This window comes from Sphaeramia orbicularis, chromosome 11 (assembly GCF_902148855.1).
Source record: "Sphaeramia orbicularis chromosome 11, fSphaOr1.1, whole genome shotgun sequence".
NCBI classification, from domain to species: domain Eukaryota; kingdom Metazoa; phylum Chordata; class Actinopteri; order Kurtiformes; family Apogonidae; genus Sphaeramia; species Sphaeramia orbicularis.
Genome location: NC_043967.1, coordinates 55,711,031 through 55,730,671, shown reverse-complemented (window position 1 = coordinate 55,730,671; position 19,641 = coordinate 55,711,031). Strand labels below are relative to the sequence as shown.

Here is a 19,641-nt window from a genome sequence, read left to right as displayed (position 1 = left end):
TGAATTGAATATAATTTGACAGACACATGACTGGGACCAAGATTCAACTTTGTACAAAATATCGTTCCGCTTCATTTCTCTTGTGTTACGCTCTGTTGACTTTTGTTATTTTTTATGCACCATTTTCAAAAAATCATAAAAAATGTAATTCGTGAAATATCAGTATGAGATTTGTCTTGCACATCCATAGACATATGTTCTTGCTGTTCAATGAAAATTACAGAAGCAGTTACACAGGGAATTTGTGGGGGGTCACAATTCGTTTTCTCTTACTTTCAAATGCGAACTAATGACACCAGTTAGCCAACGCAGTTACATTATCGACATATAGGAACTCGTATATGAGCTTTCATATGGCACCATTTTTTGGATTTTTTATTTGTTTGTTTGTTTGTTAGCAAGATACCTCAAAAAGTTATGGACAGATTTTGATGAAATTTTCAGGAAATGTTGATACTGACACAAGGAACAAATGATAAAATTTTGGTGGTGATGGGGGGGGGCACTGATCTGCCTTGGCAGAGGTCTGTGCTCTCCGAGTGCTTTTCTAGTTTATACATGTTCATTCTAATGTACAGATACAGTGGATCTAAAATACACAAAACATTTAATAACAGACAGAATATTGGCACAAATACACTGATCATTATATATGTGTAAACCTTCTCTAAACGTCTGTATATTTGTATATGTGTGTAAATCTATAGTCAGATCTCTCCAGTTCATAGACAGATCCAGTGTGTGTATTTGAATCAGCTGATGGATGTTTTTGTCAGTGAATTGAGCGGCTCAGTCTGTGTTCACTTTGGGTCTAGTTGTAGACAATCAACTGGATCCAAATGACACCAACGAACCAAAAAGAAAAAAAGAACATGGACACGCACTGATCTAGAACTACAATGGACCAACACATGGAAAATACAGGAAAGGATATTTATATGAACTCAGAGAGTTTAGTTATAGACATTTACAGATGGTTTTCATAATAAATATGATTGAAATTAAAGTCAGTTTTTTATTTTTACTATAACAAACTGTTTTAAACATTTATTACATATGATCATGATAATTAATGGACACATATTAAAAGCTAAATTCTTCCTGAAAAAAGGTGCAAAAGAATTGGAAAAAAATAAAATTTTTAGGCTTTTATTGTAAAAAGTCCATAAATATCCAGGCGTCCTGTTACAGTGGGGGTCCTTAAAGGGTTAATGTTTCCAGAGCTTTAATGTGAATGAAGTTCCGATCTTTCTCACCTCCAGTCTTCGGTCGATAAAGCTGCCGCCGGTGCAGAAGAGCTTCAGGAAGAAAGGACGCCGTCTTTTTCCTGACAAAGGCTTTAAAAGTCAAATATCGAGGCGTATTTTTCTAAATGTTTCAGAGCCTTGAACGTTCGTCACTATTCACCAACGCACAATGAGTCCAGACAAAAGGACGCGAAACTGTCCAAAAAACAGAACAGACGCTGGAAATATTCCCGTCGGTGTCGTTCCAGTCAGAGTGTTCCTACCTCAGACACTGAGAATTCAACGGTTTGTGAGTGAATTATGCAGATGAAGACCAGAAAAAACCAGCCTGATGAGGAGGGTTCCAGTCTGGAGTCCAGGGAGAACCCGGTTCCAGTCTGGAATCCAGGGAGAACCCGGTTCCACTCTGGAGTCCAGGGAGAACCCGGTTCCATACCAAGAACCTTCATTTATAGAGAAGTTTCAACACAGGAAGTAGATGACGATGAGGAGGATTATTGGGTTTTTAATGGTCAGTGAACGCACCACAAAGACCTGTTAGATATGGACCAGCCTTTGGTCATATGATCATATATGGAATCAATTTGTTTTTACCCATAATGCCTTAGTGGTGTCGGGTGATCCACTCACACAATAACCTTTATACACGAAGCATTAATTGTGTGGTTTTAAGTCTCCATTTACCCACTTCACTGCTTTTGTGAAATGATTTAGGACAGTTTTAATCCATTTAAAATAACTTTACAAACAACAAAAATTAAGTATGAGAAATACATAAAAATAAACGTCACCGCTGATAAATGAGTCAGAATTACACAAGTCGATAAACCTCCATTTTGGCCTTTGCGTTAATCTTTGCTTTCATCTTAATCGTCATCTTCACTTTCGTCTTCACTATCGTCTTCATCTTTGCTTTAGTCTTCACTTTTGTCTCAATCGCCATCTTCGCTTTTGTCTTTGTCTTCGCTTTCGCCTTCGCCTTCATCTTCATCAACGCAGTCGCCTTCAGACAGTTACATACGTCAATAAATCTTCATAATCACCTTCGCTTTCATCGTCATCTTAATCTTCGTCTTCATTATCGCCTTCGTCTTCACTTTTGTCTTCCTCTTTGTCTTAATCTTCATCTTTGCTTTAGTCTTCACTTTTGTCTCAATCGCCATCTTCGCTTTTGTCTTCGTCTTCGCTATCGCCTTCGTCTTCGCTGTAGCCTACATCTTTCGCCTTCATCATCGCTTTTGCCTTCGTCTTAATCTTCATCATCGCTTTCGCCTTCAGTTACATGCGTCAATAAATCTTCATAATCGCTTTCATCGTCATCTTTGCTATCGTCTTTGTCTTCGCTTTAGCCTTTGTCTTCACATTCGCCATCACTTTTGTCTTCATGAAATAAAAAGAAATATTGCGATATATTGCAGAACTGATATTTTCTTACAGCCCTGCTGCTTTGTGGAACCACATATTTATGGTATATTTATCTGCAGCTCTGTTAAATGTGGGTGGAACTGGTCTGAACTCTTCTGTTTAGTGTCTGATGTGAACTCTGAGCTGGTTTTAGGGTTAATTCATTCGTCCACAGCTGGAGATGGACGACAACATGTCAGGCTTTGCTGCTTCATAGTTCGGGTTTCTTTATTTCTGTTGCGTTTGCGCCTCATTAGTCGGTTCTATATACAGTGGAAACAGAACCAGAGTGGAGCAGAGTGTAAACCTGTGCAGACGTCCGGTGCATAAACATTTAGAAGCTTCTACCGTTTGTGTTTGTCAGACGGTTTACGCAGCGGTGGAGGCGCTCAGGGAGGTCTGCACTCCTGCTACGTTTCCTCCGTTCGCTCCTTCATGTGGCAGGAGCTTCCACGTTTTTGGTGAACGTATTGACTACCCAGAAACCACGGGGGACTATTTTTAGCGGCGGCGGTGGCGACTCGCACCATCCTGCCGTGTCTGCGCCTGACTCACCGCCGTTACAGGAAACATGCTCTGCTCCTGCACTCGGCACAGCAGCAGCACGTGGTTTTTCCAGATTCGCCGGCCGCCGTCACCATGTGACCTCGCCAAAAGACTCTGGTTCGACCGGTAGGTCCGCTTCAGTTTTGGTTCGAGATCAAACCACAGATAAACTGGATCTGCCATTCCGACTGAAACACCAGCTTTATTTTACACCAGGTTTTCCCACAAACACACTCAGACTTTTTACTGTGTGCATTTTTATGTCAAGGGTGACGTGGCAAAAAATAAATAAATACATAGATTAATTAATTAAATAACATAACATTGAACTTTATTGATCCGTCAGGACATTAATGTTCCAGTATCAGCACAACAACCAATGTACAAATATAATAAATATATTATAAGACAAACAAACAAAAATAGTGAAACAATTGCACATTTACGACTGCGTATTAGCGCCACATCAGAAAAATAAAAACACTATAAATAACTATATAGTAAACTATATAACTATATAATAAAGTCATAATATTTCGAGAATAAAGCCATTATGAGAACAAAGTCATAGTATAAAAAAAAACCAAAAATGTAATTTTATGAAAATAATGTCATAATTTGTCATAATTCCCATGGTAAGTGAAGGCAGCATAAACGACAGGAACCTACAGGGAAACCGTTCACACTCTGGGTGGAACTGTCCACATGTTTCAGTGAAGAACTGAAGTCAGATCCTGTGATGGCGGCTAGGGGTGTAAGATAATATCTGTTCTGCAATATATCATGATATTTCATTTCACGATACTGCATTGATATCAAAGGTACTGTTTCAATATTTTTAGGTATTTATTCAAATGCAGATATGGTGGAGTTCATTTTAGTTTTTCTCTGTTGTTTATATTTTATTTATTATTATTTAACACTGTTTTATTAAATCCATCCTGAAAGCACTTTTTTCTGTCTGAGAGGCAGATGTTGGTTCCTTTGTTGGGATTGAACTCAAATCCTGTTCTGATGTTAGTTGTGAACTAATAGAATCTGAACATTTGAACAGGATCTGAAACTGGAATGTCTGTAAAACAGAATTTCAGTCTGAACACAGTTGGAACATTTGGTGACAGAACATTAGATCCTGTTGGGATCAAATACAAATGTGTTTAGGATTTGTGCAGATTTCTGCTGGAATTCAATTCTTCAAGGAAATAATCATTTAATAAAAGAAACAAACAAAAAATTGCCTTTTTAACAGTATCATGATATATCGTGATATATCGCATCGTGATCCTAGTATTGTGATTTGTATCATATTGCCAGATTCTTGCCAAAGCACAGCCCTAGTGGCGGCGGTGGCAGCGCTGCTACAGGAAGTGAATCTCCTGGTTTCTTCGTGACGGCAGATGGATTCTGGTCGACGCCTGCACTGATGTTTAATGGTCCGTTGATTTTCCAGAATGTTTGGGCTTTAATTGAACCAGTTTGTCGGGTTTGGATTTAGTTCCTGTTGTAGCCAAAACAAACTCTGGTTTGGTTTGTTTCCCACGTATGGGCTGCACCGCCATCAAGTCACCACGACTGAAGGATGAAAGTGAGTTAGAGAGTTAATGAGTTAATGAGTTAGAGAGTTAATGAGTTAATGAGTTAGAGAGTTAATGAGTTAATGAGTTAGAGAGTTAATGAGTTAGAGAGTTAATGAGTTAATGAGTTAGAGAGTTAATGAGTTAGAGAGTTAATGAGTTAATGAGTTAGAGAGTTAATGAGTTAGAGAGTTAATGAGTTAGAGAGTTAATGAGTTAATGAGTTAATGAGTTAGAGAGTTAATGAGTTAGTGAGTTAGTGAGTTAATGAGTTAGAGAGTTAATGAGTTAGTGAATTAGTGAGTTAATGAGTTAGAGAGTTAATGAGTTAGTGAATTAGTGAGTTAATGAGTTAGAGAGTTAATGAGTTAGTGAATTAGTGAGTTAATGAGTTAGAGAGTTAGTGAGTTAGAGAGTTAGAGAGTTAATGAGTTAGAGAGTTGGTGAATTAGAGAGTTAATGAGTTAGAGAGTTAATGAGTTAGAGAGTTAGTGAATTAGTGAGTTAATGAGTTAGAGAGTTAGTGAGTTAATGAGTTAGAGAGTTAGTGAGTTAGAGAGTTAATGAGTTAGAGAGTTGGTGAATTAGAGAGTTAATGAGTTAGAGAGTTAACGAGTTAATGAGTTAGAGAGTTAATGAGTTAGAGAGTTAATGAGTTAGAGAGTTAATGAGTTAATGAGTTAGAGAGTTAATGAGTTAGAGAGTTAATGAGTTAGAGAGTTAATAAGTTAGTGAGTTAGTGAGTTAGTGAGTTAATGAGTTATTGAGTTAATGAGTTAGTTAATGAGTTAGAGAGTTAATGAGTTAGTGAATTAGTGAGTTAATGAGTTAGAGAGTTAATGAGTTAGTGAATTAGTGAGTTAATGAGTTAGAGAGTTAATGAGTTAGAGAGTTGGTGAATTAGAGAGTTAATGAGTTAGAGAGTTAGTGAGTTAGAGAGTTAGTGAGTTAGAGAGTTAATGAGTTAGAGAGTTGGTGAATTAGAGAGTTAATGAGTTAGAGAGTTAATGAGTTAGAGAGTTAATGAGTTAGAGAGTTAGAGAGTTAATGAGTTAGAGAGTTAGTGAATTAGTGAGTTAATGAGTTAGAGAGTTAGTGAGTTAATGAGTTAATGAGTTAGAGAGTTAGTGAGTTAGAGAGTTAATGAGTTAGAGAGTTAATGAGTTAGAGAGTTAATGAGTTAGTGAATTAGTGAGTTAATGAGTTAGAGAGTTAATGAGTTAGTGAATTAGTGAGTTAATGAGTTAGAGAGTTAGTGAGTTAGAGAGTTAGAGAGTTAATGAGTTAGAGAGTTGGTGAATTAGAGAGTTAATGAGTTAGAGAGTTAACGAGTTAGAGAGTTAATGAGTTAGAGAGTTAATGAGTTAGAGAGTTAGTGAATTAGTGAGTTAATGAGTTAGAGAGTTAGAGAGTTAATGAGTTAGAGAGTTAATGAGTTAGAGAGTTAATAAGTTAATGAGTTAGAGAGTTAATGAGTTAATGAGTTAGAGAGTTAATGAGTTAGTGAGTTAGTGAGTTAATGAGTTATTGAGTTATTGAGTTAATGAGTTAGTTAATGAGTTAGAGAGTTAATGAGTTAGAGAGTTAATGAGTTAGTGAATTAGTGAGTTAATGAGTTAGAGAGTTAATGAGTTAGTGAATTAGTGAGTTAATGAGTTAGAGAGTTAATGAGTTAGAGAGTTGGTGAATTAGAGAGTTAATGAGTTAGAGAGTTAATGAGTTAGAGAGTTAGTGAATTAGTGAGTTAATGAGTTAGAGAGTTAGTGAGTTAGAGAGTTAATGAGTTAGAGAGTTGGTGAATTAGAGAGTTAATGAGTTAGAGAGTTAACGAGTTAGAGAGTTAATGAGTTAGAGAGTTAGTGAATTAGTGAGTTAATGAGTTAGAGAGTTAGTGAGTTAATGAGTTAGAGAGTTAGTGAGTTAGAGAGTTAATGAGTTAGAGAGTTGGTGAATTAGAGAGTTAATGAGTTAGAGAGTTAACGAGTTAAAGAGTTAATGAGTTAGAGAGTTAGTGAATTAGTGAGTTAATGAGTTAGAGAGTTAGTGAGTTAATGAGTTAGAGAGTTAGTGAGTTAATGAGTTAGAGAGTTAACGAGTTAGAGAGTTAGTGAGTTAGTGAATTAGTGAGTTAATGAGTTAGTGAGTTAGTGAGTTAGAGAGTTAATGAGTTAATGAGTTAGAGAGTTAGTGAGTTAATGAGTTAGAGAGTTAGTGAGTTAGAGAGTTAATGAGTTAGAGAGATGGTGAATTAGAGAGTTAATGAGTTAGAGAGTTAATGAGTTAATGAGTTAGAGAGTTAATGAGTTAGTGAGTTAGTGAGTTAATGAGTTATTGAGTTAATGAGTTAGAGTTAATGAGTTAGTGAGTTAGAGAGTTAATGAGTTAGAGAGTTAATGAGTTAGAGAGTTAATGAGTTAGTGAATTAGTGAGTTAATGAGTTAGAGAGTTAATGAGTTAGTGAATTAGTGAGTTAATGAGTTAGAGAGTTAATGAGTTAGTGAATTAGTGAGTTAATGAGTTAGAGAGTTAGTGAGTTAGAGAGTTAATGAGTTAGAGAGTTGGTGAATTAGAGTTAATGAGTTAGAGAGTTAACGAGTTAGAGAGTTAGAGAGTTAATGAGTTAGAGAGTTAGTGAATTAGTGAGTTAATGAGTTAGAGAGTTAGTGAGTTAATGAGTTAATGAGTTAGAGAGTTAGTGAGTTAGAGAGTTAATGAGTTAGAGAGTTGGTGAATTAGAGAGTTAATGAGTTAATGAGTTAGAGAGTTAGTGAGTTAATGAGTTAGAGAGTTAGTGAGTTAATGAGTTAGAGAGTTAACGAGTTAGAGAGTTAGAGAGTTAGTGAGTTAGTGAATTAGTGAGTTAATGAGTTAGAGAGTTAGTAAGTTAGAGAGTTAATGAGTTAATGAGTTAGAGAGTTAATGAGTTAGAGAGTTAGTGAGTTAATGAGTTAGAGAGTTAGTGAGTTAGAGAGTTAATGAGTTACAGAGATGGTGAATTAGAGAGTTAATGAGTTAGAGAGTTAGTGAGTTAGAGAGTTAATGAGTTAGAGAGTTGGTGAATTAGAGAGTTAATGAGTTAGAGAGTTAACGAGTTAGAGAGTTAGAGAGTTAATGAGTTAGAGAGTTAGTGAATTAGTGAGTTAACGAGTTAGAGAGTTAGTGAGTTAGTGAATTAGTGAGTTAACGAGTTAGAGAGTTAATGAGTTAGAGAGTTAGTGAGTTAGAGAGTTAGAGAGTTAATGAGTTAATGAGTTAGAGAGTTAATGAGTTAGAGAGTTAATGAGTTAGAGAGTTAGTGAGTTAGAGAGTTGGTGAATTAGAGAGTTAATGAGTTAGAGAGTTAACGAGTTAGAGAGTTAACGAGTTAGAGAGTTAGAGAGTTAATGAGTTAATGAGTTAGAGAGTTAATGAGTTAGAGAGTTAATGAGTTAGAGAGTTAGTGAATGAATGCAGACATGAACCAGAAAAATCAACCTGATGAGGATGGACTGAGTCTGGAGTCCAGGGATGAACCCAGATCCTCCTCATGGATCCTCAGTTCATTTTCATGTAAATGTTGAACAAATGTTTTTATCACAACAGCATCTATAAAAATAACAACAGTATAACAGTATGTGTAAAATGTCTATATAGAAATAACAACAGTATAACAGTATGTGTAAAACGTCTATATAGAAATAACAACAGTATAACAGCATGTGTAAAATGTCTATATAGATATAACAGTATGTATAAAATGTCTATATAGAAATAACAACAGTATAACAGTATGTGTAAAACGTCTATATAGAAATAACAACAGTATAACAGCATGTGTAAAATGTCTATATAGATATAACAACAGTATAACAGTATGTATAAAATGTCTATATAAAAATAACAACAGTATAATGGCATGTGTAAAATGTCTATATAGAAATAACAGTATAACAGTATGTATAAAATGTCTATATAGAAATAACAACAGTATAACAGTATGTATAAAATGTCTATATAAAAATAACAACAGTATAACAGTATGTATAAAATGTCTATATAGAAATAACAACAGTATAACAGCATGTGTAAAATGTCTATATAGAAATAACAACAGTATAGCAGTATGTATAAAATGTCTATATAGAAATAACAACAGTATAACAGTATGTATAAAATGTCTATATAGAAATAACAGTATAACAGTATGTATAAAATGTCTATATAGAAATAACAGTATAACAGCATGTGTAAAATGTCTATATAGAAATAACAGTATGTATAAAATGTCTATATAGAAATAACAACAGTATAACAGTATGTATAAAATGTCTATATAAAAATAACAACAGTATAGCAGTATGTATAAAATGTCTATATAGAAATAACAACAGTATAACAGTATGTGTAAAATGTCTATATAGAAATAACAACAGTATAACAGTATGTATAAAATGTCTATATAGAAATAACAACAGTATAACAGTATGTGTAAAATGTCTATATAGAATTAACAACAGTATAACAGCATGTGTAAAATGTCTATATAGAAATAACAGTATAACAATATGTATAAAATGTCTATATAGAAATAACAACAGTATAACAGTATGTATAAAATGTCTATATAAAAATAACAGTATAACAGTATGTATAAAATGTCTATATAGAAATAACAACAGTATAACAGTATGTATAAAATGTCTATATAAAAATAACAACAGTATGTGTAAAATGTCTATATAGAAATAACAACATTATAGCAGTATGTATAAAATGTCTATATAGAAATAACAACAGTATAACAGTATGTGTAAAATGTCTATATAAAAATAACAGTATAACAGTATGTATAAAATGTCTATATAGAAATAACAACTGTATAGAAGTAAAAATATCTACAGATAAATAACAATAAAACAGTTTAAAAGTTTAGATAAAATATAAAAATTAAAGAAACGAAGCTTCGATTCAGGAAAATTGTAAAAGAATATTTCTTTTAGATCAAATTGATTCAAGTCGATGAATTGTTTCAGCTCTAGTTCGTTGTGTTTCTTGAACCTTCGTCATCTGTTTCATTTGTTTTTCATCAGTTTGGCCGTTTCATCCTCTTACATCTAATCTTTTTGAATCTTTTTTGTTCTGTTTCCTTTACCTTGGACATTATTTCCCTGATCGTTGACCTGAAAACCCCTAAACTGAGTGACAGCGGGTTCTGTTTGGGTTCTGTTTAGGTTCTGTTTAGGTTCTGTTTGGGTTCTGTTTGGGTTCTGTTAAGGCTCTGTTTGGGTTCTGTTTAGGTTCTGTTTGGGTTCTGTTTAGGTTCTGTTAAGGCTCTGTTTAGGTTCTGTTTGGGTTCTGTTTGTCTTATGTTTGGTTTCTGTTTGGGTTCTGTTTGGGTTCTGTTTAGGTTCTGTTTGGGTTCTGTTTAGGTTCTGTTTGGGTTTTGTTTGGGTTCTGTTAAGGCTCTGTTAAGGCTCTGTTTAGGTTCTGTTTGGGTTCTGTTTAGGTTCTGTTTGGGTTTTGTTTGGGTTCTGTTAAGGCTCTGTTAAGGCTCTGTTTGGGTTCTGTTTAGGTTCTGTTTGGGTTCTGTTTAGGGTCTGTTTGGGTTTTGTTTGGGTTCTGTTAAGGCTCTGTTAAGGCTCTGTTTGGGTTCTGTTTAGGTTCTGTTTGGGTTCTGTTTGGGTTCTGTTTAGGTTCTGTTTGGGTTCTGTTTGGGTTCTGTTTGGCTTATGTTTGGTTTCTGTTTAGGTTCTGTTTGGGTTCTGTTTAGGTTCTGTTAAGGCTCTGTTTGGGTTCTGTTTGGGTTCTGTTTGGATTCTGTTAAGGCTCTGTTTGGGTTCTGTTTAGGTTCGGTTTGGGTTATGTTTGGGTTCGGTTTAGGTTCTGTTAAGGCTCTGTTTAGGTTCTGTTTGGGTTCTGTTTGTCTTATGTTTGGTTTCTGTTTGGGTTCTGTTTGGGTTCTGTTTAGGTTCTGTTTGGATTCTGTTAAGGCTCTGTTTGGGTTCTGTTTGGGTTCTGTTTGTCTTATGTTTGGTTTCTGTTTGGGTTCTGTTTGGGTTCTGTTTGGGTTCTGTTTGTCTTATGTTTGGTTTCTGTTTGGGTTCTGTTTGGGTTCTGTTTAGGTTCTGTTAAGGCTCTGTTTAGGTTCTGTTTGGGTTCTGTTTGTCTTATGTTTGGTTTCTGTTTGGGTTCTGTTTGGGTTCTGTTTAGGTTCTGTTTGGTTTCTGTTTGGGTTCTGTTGGACAGGTGGAACCCTTTGGTTCTGTGGTTAGGTTCTATCGTATGTCGTTTCCGTCCTGCTGCAGTTTTGTCGCAGGAACACGTCGACCTGAATCTGCTGGTGTTTCTTCACCTTTCCCTGAGGTCCGACCCCCCCCCCCCCCCCCCCCCTCAGTTTCCCACAGTTCCATGCTTCACCTATTGAACCCGTCCACCAGCCCAGGAATGGAGAGGGTGGGGGGGGTGGGGGGGGCAGGAATGTGTCTCCCACTCGGAGCCAAAACACAAAACAGGGAAGGCAGAACTAAACTGACCCGCCTCCAGGGACCCAGGCCCGCCCTCTGATTGGCCGGTGGCTGTAGGCTGACCACCGGTCCTGTGTCCTCATTGGCTGCCGGTCGGTCCTCACTCCCCGCTGCTTGTCGGCCAATCAGAGCGCTCTCATGCTGTTAAAGTATGTGTGTGTGTGTGTGTGTGTGTGTGTGTCGTCTGGGGTCTTTCCTGGTTCCTCCAATAACATCCCAGGACATCCATCCACTTTATCAGCCTCCAAAAAAACACAGAGTTACGTTTACGAAGAGAAGACGATGGCGTCCAAAGCAGGAACAGCAGCTATTTATAGAAGATCTGCAGAAGAGAGGGATCCACTGAAGGAAGTTTATAGAAGATCTACAGAAGAGAGGGATCCACTGAAGGAAGTTTATAGAAGATCTACAGAAGAGAGGGATCCACTGAAGGAAGTTTATAGAAGATCTACAGAAGAGAGGGATCCACTGAAGGAAGTTTATAGAAGATCTACAGAAGAGAGGGATCCACTGAAGGAAGTTTATAGAAGATCTACAGAAGAGAGGGATCCACTGAAGGAAGTTTATAGAAGATCTACAGAAGAGAGGGATCCACTGAAGGAAGTTTATAGAAGATCTACAGAAGAGAGGGATCCACTGACGGAATTTTATACATGATCTACAGAAGAGAGGGATCCACTGAAGGAAGTTTATAGAAGATCTACAGAAGAGAGGGATCCACTGAAGGAAGTTTATAGAAGATCTACAGAAGAGAGGGATCCACTGAAGGAAGTTTATAGAAGATCTACAGAAGAGAGGGATCCACTGACAGAATTTTATACATGATCTACAGAAGAGAGGGATCCACTGAAGGAAGTTTATAGAAGATCTACAGAAGAGAGGGATTCACTGAAGGAAGTTTATAGAAGATCTGCAGAAGAGAGGGATCCACTGAAGGAAGTTTAGAGAAGATCTGCAGAAGAGAGGGATCCACTGACGGAAGATTATAGAAGATCTACAGAAGAGAGGGATCCACTGAAGGAAGTTCATAGAAGATCTACAGAAGAGAGGGATCCACTGACGGAATTTTATACATGATCTACAGAAGAGAGGGATCCACTGAAGGAAGTTTATAGAAGACCTGCAGAAGAGAGGGATCCACTGAAGGAAGTTCATAGAAGATCTACAGAAGAGAGGGATCCACTGACGGAATTTTATACATGATCTACAGAAGAGAGGGATCCACTGAAGGAAGTTTATAGAAGATCTACAGAAGAGAGGGATCCACTGAAGGAAGTTTATAGAAGATCTACAGAAGAGAGGGATCCACTGAAGGAAGTTTATAGAAGATCTGCAGAAGAGAGGGATCCACTGAAGGAAGTTTATAGAAGATCTGCAGAAGAGAGGGATCCACTGAAGGATGTTCATAGAAGATCTACAGAAGAGAGGGATCCACTGACGGAATTTTATACATGATCTACAGAAGAGAGGGATCCACTGAAGGAAGTTTATAGAAGATCTACAGAAGAGAGGGATCCACTGAAGGAAGTTTATAGAAGATCTACAGAAGAGAGGGATCCACTGAAGGAAGTTTATAGAAGATCTGCAGAAGAGAGGGATCCACTGAAGGAAGTTTATAGAAGATCTGCAGAAGAGAGGGATCCACTGAAGGATGTTCATAGAAGATCTACAGAAGAGAGGGATCCACTGACGGAATTTTATACATGATCTACAGAAGAGAGGGATCCACTGAAGGAAGTTTATAGAAGATCTACAGAAGAGAGGGATCCACTGAAGGAAGTTTATAGAAGATCTACAGAGGAGAGGGATCCACTGAAGGAAGTTTATAGAAGATCTACAGAAGAGAGGGATCCACTGAAGGAAGTTTATAGATGATCTGCAGAAGAGAGGGATCCACTGAAGGAAGTTAATAGAAGATCTGCAGAAGAGAGGGATCCACTGAAGGAAGGGAGACATGAAACCAAGCACTGACACACAATCATACATATGAATTTGAGGGATGTAACAATTTTTTATTTTTATTTTTTACCCTTTAGCACCAAAACTATTGGTTGAATTCATACCACGGTGGGTTTATAGATGAGCAGTGACCTAAAATAGATGTGATTACATTTTGGGAAAAGTTGGTCAAAGTTCACATTTTTAATGAATTTTTAAAATCTTTTTTTTTTTTTTTTTTTTTACCATATTTTCTTATAATGAATAAATTTTGTCTATGCTGTCTATAGTCGCTTTTCCGTTGACCCGCAAATTGCGCATAAAACTTTGCGTAATGGAAAAACGACAATTTCGCCCAAACTCGTTTTTCGATGAAAAGTTTTTGTTCTTGCAAGAGGTGGTTTTTCAGGCGTAATGCAAATAGTATATCACCCAAAACTGTAATGGAAAGACATTTTTCATCAGCTAGAGTCACATGATGTTGACGTATGTTATAACAAGAGAAGAAGAGTTTTACAACAAACGTGTGTATGTGTGGACACACCAGTTTAGAATTTAGCCGGAGATAGAGGAGGAATATAGAAGAATAATGAATATATCTGTAAATCAACACCAGATTTGCATTTGTCACCATGTTTATGGGATGACTTCTGGTGTCATCTCGCGATAATAAATAAATAAATCATCGCATTTGTGATTTAATGGAAAAACTGACATTACGCACTTCTGTTTTTTTTTACATTTAGTAAATATCAGTAAAGTTTTGTGCAGATGTCCGATGGAAAAGCCACTTATGTCTATAGTGACATCAGCTGGATCGATGCCAAAATAAGTGACAATACGTGTTAGGGGCGGGGCTTGTTGTGCCTGGAACCACATATTTTGAGAATTGAAGCTAGTTTGTGAAATTCTGAATATTAACGTGAATATTTGGTGGTTTGTTTCCTCGTCTGTGACTCTAACAGATACGTTTCCAGAGGAGTTATTGAAGACTTGAGTAAGAAAAGAACGTAAGATAAGACGTCAGCTTCTGGACGTAACATCTACTGGTAGGGCCAAATATGTTTGGCAGCGTCGGACAGCGGATCATGTGACTTTTGCGTCTCAGTTTTCTTTAGTTTGGGAACGGTCACAGTCTGAATAAGAATGAACGGTGGTTGAATGAAGGTGGATCTAGTGTTTCATACATGAACAGACTTTACACATGAGTTCATTCGGTCCAAAAACCTCATTCTGTCTTTATCTTCGTCCTCTGAACATTAAGTCGACCGTCTGACGTTTCTCGCTCATATTTCGTTCTCCACAGTCTTTGTCTTGGTCTGTGGTGTTTCCTTCCTTTGTGTCCTTTTTTTATTTCACTGCTCAACGAAGTGAAGGCACTTCGATAGCATTTATTCAAACATCTTGTCCAAATTTTTATCTTCTTTGGGACAATGTCAACAAAGTTTGTTCACAGTTTTGAGAAATTTAGATTTTTTAATTTTTGATGAAGTTTTTAAATATTATTAATGTTACTTTCCTTCTAATGGTTTGTATTTTGATGGTTTAGAACACGTAAATAATTACAGATATCAGTCTAGTTCCTATTGAGCACTGATAGAAGTCAGATATGGACTTTCATTTGGGTTCATGACCTTTGACCTTGAGTGACCTTGAAGGGTCAAACTAAAGGTCACCAGTGTGTAGGTTTCAACAGTATTCTCCTAAACTACTGGTCGGATTCATTTAAAGATTTATATGGTTTTTTTTTGGGGGGGGGGACAATGTCTACAAAAGTTTTTCGCAGTTTTGAGAAACTTAGATTTTTTGATTTTTGACAAATTTTTCTTAACATTCTAAATGTTTCTTTCCTTCTCCTGGTCCATCTGTTGATGCTTTAGAACATGTCAATGGTTCCAGATATCAGTCTAGTTCCTATTGGTCACTGATAGAAGTCATATCTGGACTGTGATTGGATGAGTTCAGTTCTCCTCCGGTGGAAGTCCCGCCCACTTCTATAGTTAGATTGATCTGCATCCAGAACCAGGACTGGAACACAGACCAGAACCAGGACTGGAACATAGAACAGAACCAGGACTGGAACACAGAACAGAACCAGGACTGGAACACAGACCAACAGGACTGAACAGAACCAGGACTGGAACACAGACCAGAACCAGGACTGGAACACAGAACAGAACCAGGACTGGAACATAGAACAGAACCAGGACTGGAACACAGAACAGAACCAGGACTGGAACACAGAACATGTTGCTGACGTATAAGGACACTGGAGACGGTCCTCTTTGCGTCTTGTATGGGACTGTAAGAAAATATCGGTTCTGCAATATATCGTGATTTTTCATTTCACAATACTGTATCGATATTTTTCGGTATTTATTCAAATGCAGATATGGTGGAGGTTCATTTTTGTTTTTCTTTTTTGTTTATATTTTATTTATTCTTATTTAACACTCTTATTCCATAATGTTGGTTCCTTTGTTTGGATTGAACTCAAATCCTGTTCTGATGTTAGTTGTGAACTAATAGAATCTGAACATTTGAACAGGATCTGAAACTGGAATGTCTGGAAAACAGAATTTCACTTTGAACACAGTTGGAACATTTGGTGATAGAACATTAGATCCTGTTGGGATCAAATAAAAATGTGTTTAGTATTTGTGCAGATTTCTGCTGGAATTCTATTCTTCCAGGAAATAATCATTAAAAAAAAAGAAACAAAAAATTGCCTTTTTAACAGTATCATGATATATCGTCTTGTGATCCTAGTATTGTGATTTGTATCGTATCTCCACATTCTTGCTCATAAACAGCCCTAGTCTTGTTCTGATCCGTTTCATTGTGGTCGTTGCTCCACACATGAATATTTTGCTTCTTCTTTTTTTAAATTTCAGCTCCTGTTTTCTGATGCACAAATTGAAAACACGCTGCCTGTGAACGCACCTTGCATCCTCATCATGTCGAATTCTAATTTCTATTATTCACGGCGCCGCCCGTCGGTGGTGGCGGCTCCTGGTTTCGCCGTCAGATTCCCGCCGCGGTGAATCACGGAAACCCGGAGCCGAGCGCGACGTGAAGCCGACGGAGGCCGACCAGTCTCTGTTTGAGCTAATTAGCGTCTGGAGATGAATGTGTTGATGATTTAATGGTGTGAAAACATTACACATTCTGTATTTAAACAAACCACACACTTTGGCTTTCCTCGGCGCCAGGAGGCGTTTTGTCAGAGGAGGCGGCGGTTTTTAGTCGAGTATTTATTTTACTAATGGAGGCCATTTGCATTTGGAGAAACAAACGGCGTCCTAACCCCGGGCCTTCGTGGCGGCGGCGGCGTGGAGGCTCCTGTCACCGTTTTCTTTTCTTCTGGTTGGAGACGAGTGGTATTTGGTGTGAGTCTGGCTCATCCACTCATCTGCATCTTATTTGAATTTCCTGCTTGCATAATTCTCCGGTTAATGTGGAACGGCTCGGCGCTGCCACAGCTGTTTTGCCTTTCCTGCCTGGCAAGGACGGCACTCGCACAGCGGCGGGTGGGGGGGAGGGGGAGGGGGGGATGGGGGGGGAAAGGGAAATGTTTAAAAAGAAAAAAATCTGCAAGTCATGTGGTGCAAAAATACAGTACAAACAACGTGTGATCCCCCGAGGACGGAGGAGGAGGAGGACGACTGGAGTCAAACACACACCCCCCACCCACCGCCGCCGCCGCCAAACCCAGGCCCCCCTCCACACTGAGCATGTGCGGCGGTGGGAGCCCTGAGCTGTGCCATGCCGGGCCTAATTGGTGGGTAAGGGGCCTGGGCAGCGCCAGGCGGACTTCAACCCTCCGCATTAAGGCTGTTGACGCATTCACAGGCCGATTAGAGGCTGTTTGTGCGCTCGTTAGCCTCGTCTGAACCCGGCTTTAATCAGCCAATGAGAACACACCGACGCGCCGCAGGAATCTGACGGACACCACGGACGCACCGCTTCATTTATTATGTCACAACCGTGTTTTTTCTGCTGTGGAGACGTTAAAGGCTTCTGAGGGTCTGGTGGTTGTCACGGCAACGCACTGTAAATACACGACGTGGACGAAAGTGTGTGGACGCTTTGGATTCTAACAGAGGTCTGGGATCCAAAACAATAAGGACCAATGTCAGAATATAGTTTTATATTATGGGATAGATATCATTGGTCTAAATTCAGATACTTAATTTCAGTGCAAAAAAATTCAGTCCCAGAAATTCAGTGGCTTTTATAATTCAAAATCTGGTAAGACAGATTTACTTCCATACGTTTCACACATAAAGGAATTAAAAGACTAGAAACAGAGTGCAATAAAAAAAATAAAGTAAAGTGCAGAATAAAAGAGAATGAAACCACTTCAGATATGGAACTTATTTAAGAAGGAGGTGACGACAGATAGGATTGTACATCGTAATCCACTGCTTACAAACAGTGAATTCATCATTTAAAAGGAAAGTATTTATCTGTAACAGTAAAAGAAAGCCCAGTTTAAGGAACAGAGGAAATTCATGTTAAAGGAATAGAGAAAAAAAAGAGGAAAAAGAAAAGAAAAAAATCAAATAATAATAATAATCCAGTGCACATGTGATAAATGTAACAAAAACTATTCATATCATTTATTCTATACATGATTATTGTTATAAATAAAGTGTAACTGATCATTGAATCAGATTAAAGGTGATTAAATAGGAAGAAAAAGAGGAATTAAATGATTCCAACATACATTATGTGTCCAAAAGTATGTGGACACATTGGATTCAGGTGTTTCTGTTCTAACAGAGGTCTGGGATAAAAACGACAAGGACAAATGTCAGAACAGAGTTTTATATTATGGGATGGATATCATTGGTTTAAATTCTTATCTTTGTTTCTAAAATGACTCACAGATGTTTGGACTGAATTCTAGTCTGAGACGATGGATCTGAGATGAGGAGGTCTGGGATCCTGAGTGTTTAAAGTATATGAGTAAAAAGACCAAAATAATCAACAAAAAGAACAAATAATTTAAAAATGAACAAAAATTGACAAAATAATCAACAAAATGAACAAAACTTGACAAAATAATCAACAAAATGAATGAAATAATTTAAAAAATGAACAAAAATTGACAAAAAAAAAATCAAAATGAACAAAATAATTTAAAGAATGAACAAAAATTGACAAAATTATTGACAAAATGAACAAAATAATCAAATTAATCTCTCAACATTGGTGTTATTGGTTTTTTTTCATCCATGACTGATTTTCAGTGTTTTTCCTCTAAATGTCTCTAACATTTTTCTGCTTTGACTGTAAATAATCATCTTCATCTACTTTCATCACATCTGACTGAGGAAGACAAACCTACCATTAAACTGTAAATAAATCTTGCTGTTTGTGTGTGTGATCCTCCTGAACAGGACATGTGACAGCTGCAGACATCATGTGTCCACAGATTTATGTCCATAGAGTTCACGAACAGCCATCTTTGAGTCATTTCTGTTGAATTTCAGATCTGTTTCATCTCCATTCGATCAGTCTGAACAGAGGATGAGCAATGATTCGATCTGAAGTCGAACCAACAGCCGGCCAATCAAGTGACGTTAGGTTGGTCATGTGACTCCAAAATAATTCAGATACTTAATTTCAGTGCAAAAAAATTCAGTGGCTTTTATAATTCCAAATCTGATGAGACAGACTGACTTGTGTAGAAACGTGGCTCATAAATAATCGTACCGGTCATCATCCCAGTCTGTACCTGCAGGATGGGCTGCTTTTTGGGCCTTTTTTTGTCCAAACCAGGTTCAGATTCGTGTCAGATCCATAAATCACTGATGTTTTCACTGATTCTTGTCCACGTGTTTTTTTTTTTTTTTTTTTTTTTACTGGTGGATTCTTTATTAGATGTTTTCAGTGTTTCCAGATCGGCCACAGCTGTTTTGTCTGTTTTTATTACTTTCCTCAGCAGGTGGGGTTAGCCCTGTGTGTGTGTGTGTGTGTGTGTGTGTGTGTGTGTGTTTTTTCATTGGACTCGTTGTCGTCGTCTCTTTGTCCGTCCTGTTATTAGCTCGCTCCAGCGCCGGTCATCCTGACATATTGAGTCGTTCCTGGTGTCCACGTCCACAATAACTGAGGTGGAATTCAGCTCCGTCCACATCACTAATGAAATCTGAGGAGGCCTTTTGTTGTTCCACGTCGGAGCGTGAAGTCAGTTACCTTCAGTCTGAACGGAGCCTAAATGTCTTTTTACCAATTATTTTTCAACTTTTTTTTCAATATTTTTCTATTTCTGTCCATTTATTATCATTATAATATCGTCGCTGTCAGGTGGAAACCTCTTATGTCCAAAACGGTTATTTTTCAGGAAACTGGAAAAACGATGGATATTCTAAATAAATGAGTGGAGTTCAGAGAAGCTGTTTTAAACACATTTCATTGGTTAAA

General features: G+C 37.4%; 1 protein-coding gene and 1 long non-coding RNA gene across 2 annotated transcripts in view; one reads left to right on the top strand and one right to left on the bottom strand.

The window, feature by feature from the left end:
• Positions 1-19,641, top strand: part of LOC115428584 (zinc fingers and homeoboxes protein 2-like) — a 170,058-nt gene that overhangs the window by 20,150 nt on the left and 130,267 nt on the right.
• Positions 8,233-18,652, bottom strand: LOC115428586 (uncharacterized). The gene is made up of 4 exons (XR_003936651.1): positions 18,493-18,652; positions 15,665-15,667; positions 9,931-9,945; positions 8,233-8,245 (listed from the first exon to the last, which is right to left on the bottom strand). It is a non-coding gene; the product is annotated as an uncharacterized LOC115428586 (long non-coding RNA).